The sequence below is a fragment of the Pongo pygmaeus genome, chromosome 2 (assembly GCF_028885625.2).
Source record: "Pongo pygmaeus isolate AG05252 chromosome 2, NHGRI_mPonPyg2-v2.0_pri, whole genome shotgun sequence".
NCBI lineage: Eukaryota > Metazoa > Chordata > Mammalia > Primates > Hominidae > Pongo > Pongo pygmaeus.
This window is the reverse complement of record NC_085930.1, coordinates 112,896,705-112,907,939: the sequence shown is the minus strand read 5'-3', so window position 1 is coordinate 112,907,939 and position 11,235 is coordinate 112,896,705. Positions and strand designations below refer to the sequence as shown.

Genomic DNA, 11,235 nt, shown 5'->3' with positions numbered 1-11,235 from the left:
ACATGTACAAACACATATACATATATGTAAAATTTTTTATGCCCATTGTTTAAAAATGGAGTCAATAAATGTCTCTGCTTCTAGCTTTTCTCTTTTGATAATGTATCATAGATATTGAAGTATTGCTCAAGTGGTCCAGAAAGAAAAAATAAGCAAAACTTGAAACAACTTGAAAGCCATCAATAGGTGACTGATTGAATAAATTATGAGCCATCCATACTATAGAATATGCCAACATTTAAAAGAATCAGTTGTATCTATATTTATTGATCTTTTAAAGCTTATCTCCCTTGATAAAACATTTTTTGATCAATAAGGTTCTAAAGGACCCAAGAGGTTTCAGTTTTACCCCCATCTCAGGAAGCTCAAAGCTCCTGATTAAAGCAACTCTCTTCCTTAGTAAATGAAACAACGATCCTCTTTGTCCACATAATACCCAGTATCTTTCTTATCTTTATTACAGTCTTCCCAAACTACCCTGTGTGCTTTTATTGTAAGTTCTTTTGAGTCTTTTATGGGAGCAAGTGGAACACAAACAATACATTAACCAGTAATTCTGGCGTTTAGTTTCTCACTGAAACTCTCCAAAGCAATTGGAAAGATCAACTGCAAAGTTGGGTGGATGGAGATATCTTTTCACTCTTGATCTAAGAAAGTGAATTGGTTCATAGCCCTGGACATTCTACCCTGGGCTCATCTGTTCATGAGATGAACAGTTCAAGAATAGAATGAAGAATTTTGAGTCTTGGATATACCACAGAATGGTGGTTCTCACTGGGAGGGTGGGATGTCTATGCATCAGGAGCATTTAGGAGTCCCTGCCTTGCCTGCGTAAGATTCTCGTTTGTGTCCCAGCTCTTATCTTGCAGAGAACCACTGCTGTAGCATGCTTTCCAGATGCCAAAAGAACAAGCTGAGGGCTTTTAGCCTGCTTCTTCATTCCCTCCTTCCATTCCATCCCTTCTTTATCCTCAGGCTCCTCCTGAAATTTCTCTAAAGAACCAGAAGCAGTTATTGTCCTCAGAGAGTTCTAGAACCAGAGCAGGTGGTTCTTAGCTTGAATTATCAAACCCATCCATCTATGTGGATCAGATTGACCAAATGCTTGCTGGGTCTCTGAATTGGTGAGGCTCAGTGGTTAGTGGAACACCCATGCTTCTACATTGGCTAAGCCTCCCTTATTGACTCTGGACACTGTTCCCAATCTTGAGGATATTGGGTTAGAAGATCCATTCTTGCTCCTTCCTTGGAAAAGTTGAAGCTTTGATCGGGTCCTAAAAGAATATGCAAAGGCTGATAAGAAAGAAAAATACATGTGATCATCTCTAGTGAAGATTTTTTGATTAAAAAATTATTTTTATGAAAGAGAAGTGTTTGGCCCTTGGAAAGAAGAGAACTTAATTGATAGATCTGTCTAAATGAAGGAAAAGAAAGGCTTGAAGAAGAAGAAAAGGATTTTAGTGGGTTGATAGGGTGTGACAAATGCTTGATTAACTGAGTTAAGGGTTTCCAAAGATCTAAAATCAGCAGCTGCTAACTCGACATGTGACTCAGAGTAAACCACTTTCCCGGTAGGTCTCACTTTGCCCAAAAATATAATAAGAGGATCTCTTGGGACTCTTGGCTTGAATACTGTTGGGTTGTGAGTAAGCTGTACTCATTTCAGGACTCTGAGCAGAGTTCTCAGGTCTGTAAGCCAAGCCACTTCTGTTTCTCTTTGGGTTGCTATAAAGTACAGATGATTCTACCAACCTTGACACAAATGCCCAGCTGCCCCCTGTTCAGTCCCACAGAGAAAAGCCTTGCAGGACAGGTTGAGTTTGTGGATGGGCATGGGGTAGAAGGTATCATCTCTTCTCTATCAATGACTTGGGTGATACTTCTGGCAACAAAACAGACAGGTAAGTGTTCCTAATTTGGTGTGATGTGAGATATGTCTGGGTATGGTGGGACCCCAGATGGGATGCTGAGGATATATGTGCTGCCTCAGGGGAGATGGACCAGATCATGAAGGGCTGTGCCAGCAATGGACAGAAGGGGTTTTTTGTTGAGGGAGGCAGGAAGAGAAAGCAGTAGCAGGTTCACGACTGGGGCTCTTTGTTGCATATGACAGAAATAGACTCTGAGTGATATGACCAGGAAAAGAAATTCACTGAAAGAATATTGGGTAGCTGACAGGATCCCTGAGAGCTCTAGAGACTCAGGCTTGGGGTTGCATGTGGATAGATGGTAGCTTCACTGACAGAACCACAGCCAGTTTTGTGCCACAGAAATAGGTCTGTAATGGGGCATGCCCCTGCTAATGTGAATGGGTCACTGGCTTCTGAATTCTGCATTCACACCACCCCCATCATCAACAAAAGAAATTTTCCTCTGTTTCTGCTTCTTTGGGTGGCCAACTTCCAACTGAAACTCTAGAGAGTGTGGGTGACCAAGCCCTGACCACCGGCTTGTGCCCTACCTGCATGGCTTATTGGCTTCTATTGTGAGAAATAAAATGGTGGAGAAGACCCTAAACATAGGACAATGAGCTTGGGATACTCACAAGCTTTCTTCCTCCCAAAAAGAGAGAAGCGGCATATAGTTATTAAACATGTTAAATTAAGTTAACATGAACTTAGAAGATCTTTCAAGGTTTAGAGGAAAAAAAAATTGGAAGAGACTAAAGGTCAAGTTACAAAGAAGGGAAAAAGTGATTTTGAGGGGCCTCAAGTTTCCATACATTAGTGTCTCCTTAGTTCGGATTTAAAATCAGAGCTTGGATATAAAAATGTGATCAAACCTTGTGTCCACCAGTGTTCTATATGATTAGGGTGACACATATTTTGAAATGAAGTATGACCTGGGGTGCATTTCTGTTTGAAATGTTAGGGAATTAACAAGGGTGACCTGGCACAGGGACCTGTCATCACAAAACTTGGGAGACCCAAGAGAGCTTGGCAGGTCAGGTGTCAGGCAAGGAACTTTCAGCCACTTTCATGGGGCAGGGGGAACGAAGTAACTTCCCATCCAAGTGGCAACCAATCACATGCTTATAAACAGATAGCACTTTTATGAGAAGCATGACCCCAACCTATACCTTTCTCCTAACCTTCTGATAGTGTGGGAAGGTCTTCAGGCGCTGTGCTCAGGTCTCTTAGCAAAAAGAACCACACATATGTGTATGTGCTTGTACACACCCACACACATACAGCCAGGTCAACCAAGGTGGCCAGGTCTACTTTGGGACAAAGGAAACACAAAGATGGCAGGTTAGGTCACAGGATGACCTTGAAGGGCTGTACTCATGACCTTGGACTCCCAACTCACTCTCTGGATTCCTGAGACAGAGGAAGAGGACCTCCAACAAAGAAGACATCTGGTCCTGCCCAGGAGAACATGGATTGGATTCAGAAAGGTGCTATCTGCAAGTGAACCTTGAAAGAGGGCAGGATATTTCTACTTGAGGGAGCAGGAGAGATGGCGGACCACATTGGGCGATGGGCATGGAAAAACTCCAAGTCCCCTGCCCTTCTCTTACAGTGATATTCAGTGAAGGTCTGGGCCTTCCAGTTATTCACTGAAATAATGAATTCCTGCTACTCTGATGGCTCTCCACGCCATGATTTGAAGACAAGTTAAGCAATAAAAGGTATTTATGGCAGCATGAGATTTTATACTCGGAGTTGTAAGGGAAATCTTAAAAATGGAAGAGGTTGCTATGAGATTTTCCAAAGCACCTCTGAGTTTTCATGAGTCAAGCATGGTGATGGTGTGGCCCTTCCAGAGATAAGGGCTGTACCAAGAGAATTAACAGATCCAGAATCTTAATCCTGGGATTTTCTGCCATTTCTCTGAAGGGTGATATAGCACTGGTACTCAAATTGTGGAATGTCCCCACTGGAAGAGGCCCCTGAGAGGCACAACAGGAGTGGAGGTCTTGGAGGGTGGGAGTCAGGATTTTACCTAAGGTTACACAGCTAGCTGTGGCAGGAGCAGGTATAATGTGAACACAAATATGCTAGACTCAATTCTTCCAGATGCAAGACACAGAATGTCTTGAGGAAAAAAGGTTATTTGTTGGCTTACATCCCTGAAAAGTCTAAGGGTAGGCACAGTTATCAGGGACAATTGGATCAAGGCCCTTGAAAAATGTCCCTAAGAAGCTGCCTCTCCCCTGCTCTTGGCTCTGCTACCTTTCAGATTGCATTCATTCTCAGGCAGGCTCTCTCTTATGGTGACCCCTGAAAACTTCACATGCTCATCCTTACAGCTCCAGGTTTAGCATAAACAAAGTGTCTCTTTCCTGGTTGACTCAGTAGAAGTCCCAGGATAAACTCTGATTTGATGACTTAGGTCATGTGCTCATCTCTGAGTTAGTCATCGGACTGGAGTTATGAAATATGCTGATTTGGCTGGGATCAGGTAGGCCTCACTGTCTCAAACCTTTGGGATTAAGAAGAGGGAGGTCCCTACAAAGGACGTGAACTCATCATTTTTTATGGCTGCATAGTATTCCATGGTGTATATGTGCCACATTTGCTTAATCCAGTCTATCATTGTTGAACATTTGGGTTGGTTCCAAGTCTTTGCTATTGTGAATAATGCCGCAATAAACATACGTGTGCATGTGTCTTTATAGCAGCATGATTTATAGTCCTTTGGGTATATACCCAGTAATGGGATGGCTGGGTCAAATGGAATTTCTAGTTCTAGATCCCTGAGGAATTGCCACACTGACTTCCACAAGGGTTGAACTAGTTTACAGTCCCACCAACAGTGTAAAAGTGTTCCTATTTCTCCACATCCTCTCCAGCACCTGTTGTTTCCTGACTTTTTAATGATTGCCATTCTAACTGGTGTGAGATGGTATCTCATTGTGGTTTTGATTTGCATTTCTCTGATGGCCAGTGATGGTGAGCATTTTTTCATGTGTTTTTTGGCTGCATAAATGTCTTCTTTTGAGAAGTGTCTGTTCATGTCCTTTGCCCACTTTTTGATGGGGTTGTTTGTTTTTTTCTTGTAAATTTGTTGGAGTTCATTGTAGGGACATGGATGAAATTGGAAAGCATCATTCTCAGTAAACTATCGCAAGAACAAAAAACCAAACACCGCATATTCTCACTCATAGGTGGGAATTGAACAATGAGAACACATGGACACAGGAAGGGGAACATCACACTTCGGGGACTCTTGTGGGGTGGGGGGAGGGGGGAGGGATAGCATTGGGAGATATACCTAATGCTAGATGACGAGTTGGTGGGTGCAGCACACCAGCATGGCACATGTATACATATGTAACTTACCTGCACGTTGCGCACATGTACCATAGAGCCTAAAGTATAATAATAATAATAATAATAATAATAATAATAATTTAAAAAAAAAAAAAGAAGAGGGAGGTGTGAGATTTCCAAGGAAAATTTGGGAACTGTTTCTGACAAAAGGGTATCTGGCTACTTAGAAGATAAACCCATGGATGCCCACTACATTAGTTTATCTGCATGTGAGCCTCATGGATTTCCTCTACACCAGCTGCCCTTTCCAGTACCCTGGGAAAGCCTGGGTTTACTTTTTATGACCAGGTGCCCAGAAAGTTCAACCAGCAGTCAGTGGTCATTGCCAGGCTGTTCAGGGAAAGGGCGGGAGGTAGGAGAACAATTAAGTCTGCCCTAATGCATCATCCTACCCCAAATGAAGAGCTTAAGCAGCTTATTGTTTTAACTGCATAGCTCATTAAAAGAAAATGTATAGTTTTATAGTCCTCCTTGATTGAGACTACATGGCTCATTAATGTTTGATACACCTGCCAAGGACTTAGAGGAAGGCAGTGAGCCTTGTGCATGTGGGCCAGCAGGCTGAGAGCCCCACCCAGGATGCCCACCCCAGGGAGCCTGAGAGCAGTGGAGCACACTGCTTGGCACTCTGGGGGCAACACTTGCCTGAGCAAAGTGGTACCTTGCAGGGAAAGACTGGGCAGGGGCAACAAATGTGAACATTGGTGCTTTCTCAAACCTCTGCTTTCTCAGAGCCCTGGTTGGGGCTGAACGTTTTCACAGGCTGTGACTGAATGTGATAACTTGGATTTAATTGTCAGGCTGCAAGGCTTTTGTGGACAGAAAATTGAGATTTTCAAGACAGGCATGACCTTGGAAATCTTCCAGCTGGGGTCCTAGAATGGGTAAGAGATTTGCTTGAGGTCACACAACCATGAGTGCAAGAGCAGCTGGAACACTAGTGCTTTTTTTGTCACTATGGTTTAGTGTTCTTTCTGCCTCCCTAACTAGGGTATTATGATCTGGGGCCACAGATACACTGTTCCTTCAGGTGGTGTGGCCCCAGCACTCTCTGTTCTCTGACGCTCTGTGGCTCCTTACAGCAGTGCCTGAGTGCTTCCTCTGGCTTCAGGGCTATGCATGGCGAGTACACAAGGCACCAAGGAGTTAACCATCCCAGGAGTAGCCTTCAGCCAATGAGAGATGAGAAGTGGCAGATGAATATGCAACTCTTTACCCCTAGGCAGGACCACTCTGAGGCACGTGCTTCACTGTTACTCTCAAAAGTACAGTCCCAGGGCCAGCAGCATCAGCATCACCTGGGAACCTGAAAGAAATTCAGATTTTCAGGCCCCACTCACTTCAGACCTACTCATCAGAAACTCTGAGGGTGGGGCCCAGCAGTCAGTTTCAATATCCCTTCCAGGTGATTCTGACGCATGCACGAGTTTGAGGATCTACCCTTTACAGTCTCCAGCGCTTCCTCAAAGCCCTGTTTGCTCCCGTGATAACCTGCTTATTTATGTACCCTGCTTGTTCTCTCTGCTTCTCTTACTTCCCTAGTTTTTGACTGGTGCTTTCTGAGATCATTTCCTGAATAAACAACTTGCCCTCAAATCCTTGTTCCCCTGCTTCTGCAGGAAGATGAATAGTACCAAGGGCTCCAAACACATCTGAGGTTTCTTTTTCTTTGTAGCCACAGCTGGTCCTAGAAGCAATGCAGGCTGATGCAAAGCCCTTGATAAGTCATATCATCTTGGGCCAGTAACTTAACCTCGTTGAGCTAAAGTTTTCTAACCGAGAGCCTAAATTTTGGTGACTGAAGGCCTAAGAATCAAAAGATGTGGGTGAGTGGAGTACAGTATTCTTTTCTAGTACACTCGGTATTTAGGGACTAAATGATGCCTCCTGGAGGAGGGCAGATCTCCTTTCCTAATACATTTCTGCTGCAAAAATTTTCCCAGAGGACATGAAAACTCTGGGAGAAAGGGACCGGGATGCTGGTCACTCACTTGACATCGAGTTTCAAAGGTAAATCGAATTATAGGAAAGTAGTTACAAGAGAGGGCTGCCTCTCTGAGGGCTTAGGACATCAGTATCAGTAAACCGCATTCCTTGAGGGTTCACTGGAGAGGACTGCTGGTCCCAGATATAGCATATGCCCAGATCCACCACCCCAGGGGCACATGCCAGACCAAATGGCCACCACTGTGTACTGTAATTGTTGTAACCTGTGTATGAGCTGTGACACTAGGGGCTCAGGCAGTCAGCTGTGGAGCACCCCTCACCGAGGGTGATACAGAGGGATGAGTGTCCTGTTTCTCACCATGGGAAATCCTCAGGATAAGAAAGAAGGATCTCTACCTGAGCTTTCAGAAGCAGGCAGCTTAGCAGTAAATGTGGGGTTGAGGAGTAAGATCTCAGTGCCAGTGGGAGGGGATGGTTTGGTAAAAACCAAATTCCTGTGATCCTGCCAGAAGGTTTAAAAAGCACCACAGATCGCTGACTCTCCCTTCCCCCCAGCAGCCTGGCACACACTGAAGTAACTGAAGCCAGAGGCTGGCAAGGATGTTGGGAGCCAGAAGTTGCTGAGCTCAGTTTCAAGTAAGGCTACCGCCATCCAGCCCTTCCGCAGGCCAAAGCAGTGAGCACTTTGTATTTTGGAGAAAAAGTTATGAGAATTTCTGGCAATAAAGTAGGTAGAGTTGTCGCAATTTGGAATATTCATGTATACATATACACACAATATACATTCATGTATATATATTCACACACATACACATATATCTGCATGTATACATACACAACCCCACTGAGACCCTCAATAGATATAAAGGCAGACAAACCTCAGCTGGCTGTAGTGGGAACTGAGTAAGTTAACAGTAGTGCAACAGCTCAACACAGTGCCTGGCATAGAGGAGACAATAAATGTCAGAAGTATCCCCATAAAGGCAGAGGGACAACCATATGGAATACAGTGAGGAACAAGAATGTCTCAGACTCATGGATGCAGGAATCTGGAACACAGACATCCAGTCAGCCAGTCTGACCTCTCGGCCCCCTCCCTCAGGTCCTCCATGGTCAGCCCAGCAGGCTCCATTCACAGATAAGGAATGCAACAGGCACCCCTGAGCGTACATGTGGTGACCTGGGCCCCCAAGATTTTCCACTTTAATCCTGGTTTCACTCTCCACTGGAGACACAGGATTCCTGGTGTTAGGTCAATGGTCATTGCTATCAAAGCCAAGAAAAAGAAAAGCTTACAGCTTCTCAGTGTTAGCCTTTAAGACCCTGAAGATACACTTCATATCTCCCAGGGCTGTAGTAATATGCTGTCCCACATACCAACATTGAAACTGGCTGTTCCAACCAAAGGCACCAACCAGTACCAATGTGTGGCCAGGCCACTTTGAAAAATGTACCAGGGTCACCAAACCACAAAAATCACTTCCTTTAAGCAACAACAACAACAACAATGCTGGGCGCGGTGGCTCACGCCTGTAATCCCAGGCCAAGGCAGGTGGATCACGAGGTCAGGAAATCGAGACCATCCTGGCTAACATGGTGAAACCCCGTCTCTATTAAAAATACAAAAAGTTAGCCGGGCGTGGTGGTGGGCACCTGCAGTCCCAGCTACTTGGGAGGCTGAGGCAGGAGAATGGTGTGAACCCAGGAGGCAGAGCCTGCAGTGAGCCGAGATCGCGCCACTGCACTCCAGCCTGGGTGACAGAGCGAGACTACATCTCAAAAACAACAACAACAACAACAACGAAGAGTTGCTTTGTCACATTTTCAATTACAATTAAATGAAGAAATGGAATCAGCCACCACAAAATACTAACTATAAACTTCATATTTGCAGCCCTGCGAGTGTTGCTCTTCCTCAAAATACAACCTTGCTGGAATTTTCCCCTTCTCATCCTTTATTGGCGAGAATTAGTGATGAAACACTCCCATATGTTACTGACAAGAATGCAACCTTCTAAAAGGCTAGTATTCGGCCAGGTGCTGTGGCTCACACCTATAATCCCAGCACTTTGGGAGGCCAAGATAGATGGATCACATGAGGCCAGGAGTTCAAGATCAGCCTGGCCAACATGGTGGAACCCTGTCTCTACTAAAAATACAAAAAAATTAGCCAGGCGTGGTGGTGCTTGTCTGTAATCCCAGCTACTTGGGTGGCTGAGGCACAAGAATTGCTTGAACCCAGGAGGCAGTGAGCCCAGATCGTGCCACTGTCTTTCAACCTGGGCAACAGAACAAGACCCCGTCTCAAAAAAAAAATTAAAATAAAAGGCTAGAATTCATCCAGCTAGAATGGGGATATGAGAGTGAGGGTTTCTGCTGCACAATTGAAGTCCAGTGGACTCAGTAGCCCTGGGTTGGTATAAAAATGCTAATTGCCTTGATTTATTGAGTGTCAGACAGAGTGGTACATGCCTTCATACAGTATTGCTAGTTGTCACAGCAGCCATGCAGACTGCTAATTCCTTATCCTGTGATCTTAGGGTAGGTAGGAGTTTCCATATCTCTAACCCTGCTACTAGTGAGAGCCCACAATGTGCCACCCCCTGTACCTGCTATTAACAAGTGGTACTTCTAATATTGACCAATCTCATGGCTGCCAAACTGTAGTCTTACAAATGAGGAGAATAAAATGGAGCCGATATTAACTGGGTTGCTAATGAATGGTTACTGTAGAGGAAAGTTGTCCCTTCTATTTTTTCAAATCAGTAATTACAGAGCACACATGTTAAAGGAAATAAACTAATATGAATTACTTCCAAATATGATTGGTAAAATAGACAGTTCTTTCTAAGAAAATATATATTTTGTAATCTTGGCTTTTTAAAACAGCTTTAGCAAAGTATATTTTACATATCATAAAATTCATACATTTCTGGTGTATAATTCAATGCATTTTTAGTAAATTTATAGAGTTGTACAACAATCACCATAAATCAATTTTATGAGGTTTTCATGCCCCAGTATGATCCCTTGTGCCAACTTACAATTAATGTCCATTCCCACCCCAGCCCAGGCAACTACCAATATACTTTCTTTCTCTGTAAATTTGAATCTTGGCTGTTCTTTATTGCAGTTGTCGGCCTCTGTGTTTTCATTTGTCCACCTGAAGATTAGACAAGAGGCAGCATGGGGTAGTGGATAAATCGTGGACCAGGATTGAAGCGAAGATCTGCTCATCTGGGACACTCACCAGGTAAGTGAGATTGAGAAGGGGACTCCTCTTGGATCTCAGTTTCTTCACTGACTAGCAGGCATTGCAAGACCAGTTTTCCAAGGCTGCTGAGAGTCAACTGTGCAAACATGCTGTGAACTAGGTAAGTGGCATCATCCTTATTTATAGACGAGGTGACCAAGGCTTAGCACGTTAATTAATAGTCCCAATGTCACTCAGTTAGAAAGTGATGGTGTTGGGATACGCACTCAGTCTTTCTAGCCTTGAAGCACATGTGTTTTCTAGTTTACCTCACTAGTCCCCAAAACTCAATACAATATCGAGCTGAGTAAATTTTCTCAAGTCTGTCAGCTGTATGGAGTAATTCCCCCTGAGCTTACTTACAGTCAGCCTTCAGTGTGAACCAGAGACTGCTGCCTCCCCAGCAGCTCTCATTGGCAGCACGCCTGGTGATGCACATATGCAGACAGCAAGCACTTCAAGTCTCTTCTAGGTTTACAGTTTCGTCTGTGGGTTCTCTAGGGTCCCAGGTATGTAGCTGCGGACCAGGCATCCAAGCTGCCTCTCATCCAGCGTGTTTCTTCCCATCACTTGGAATTTCCATTTCAAAGTGGGTTCATGGCAACTGTTCCTAATCAAGGAGAGTCACTATTCTCATCTTTGACTCTCCAGTCTGTATCCAAACATACAGGACTCACCTTCCCACAAGCACAGGCAACTCTCATAAGAGGCAGACTCACATCCTGCAATTCTGACCTTGATAATTGGACTCTAAAGTTG

At 44.2% G+C, this 11,235-nt stretch overlaps 1 long non-coding RNA gene across 3 annotated transcripts in view; it reads left to right on the top strand.

Moving 5' to 3' along the window:
* The first annotated feature begins 1,738 nt into the window (after nt 1-1,738).
* The window catches only part of LOC134739182 (uncharacterized), a 109,158-nt gene continuing 99,661 nt past the window's right edge, over nt 1,739-11,235 (top strand). For all 3 annotated transcript variants that reach the window (XR_010125738.1, XR_010125736.1, XR_010125737.1), the window contains exons 1-2: nt 1,739-1,901; nt 10,357-10,476. This is a non-coding gene — a long non-coding RNA (uncharacterized LOC134739182). The remainder of the gene's footprint in view (nt 1,902-10,356; nt 10,477-11,235) is intronic.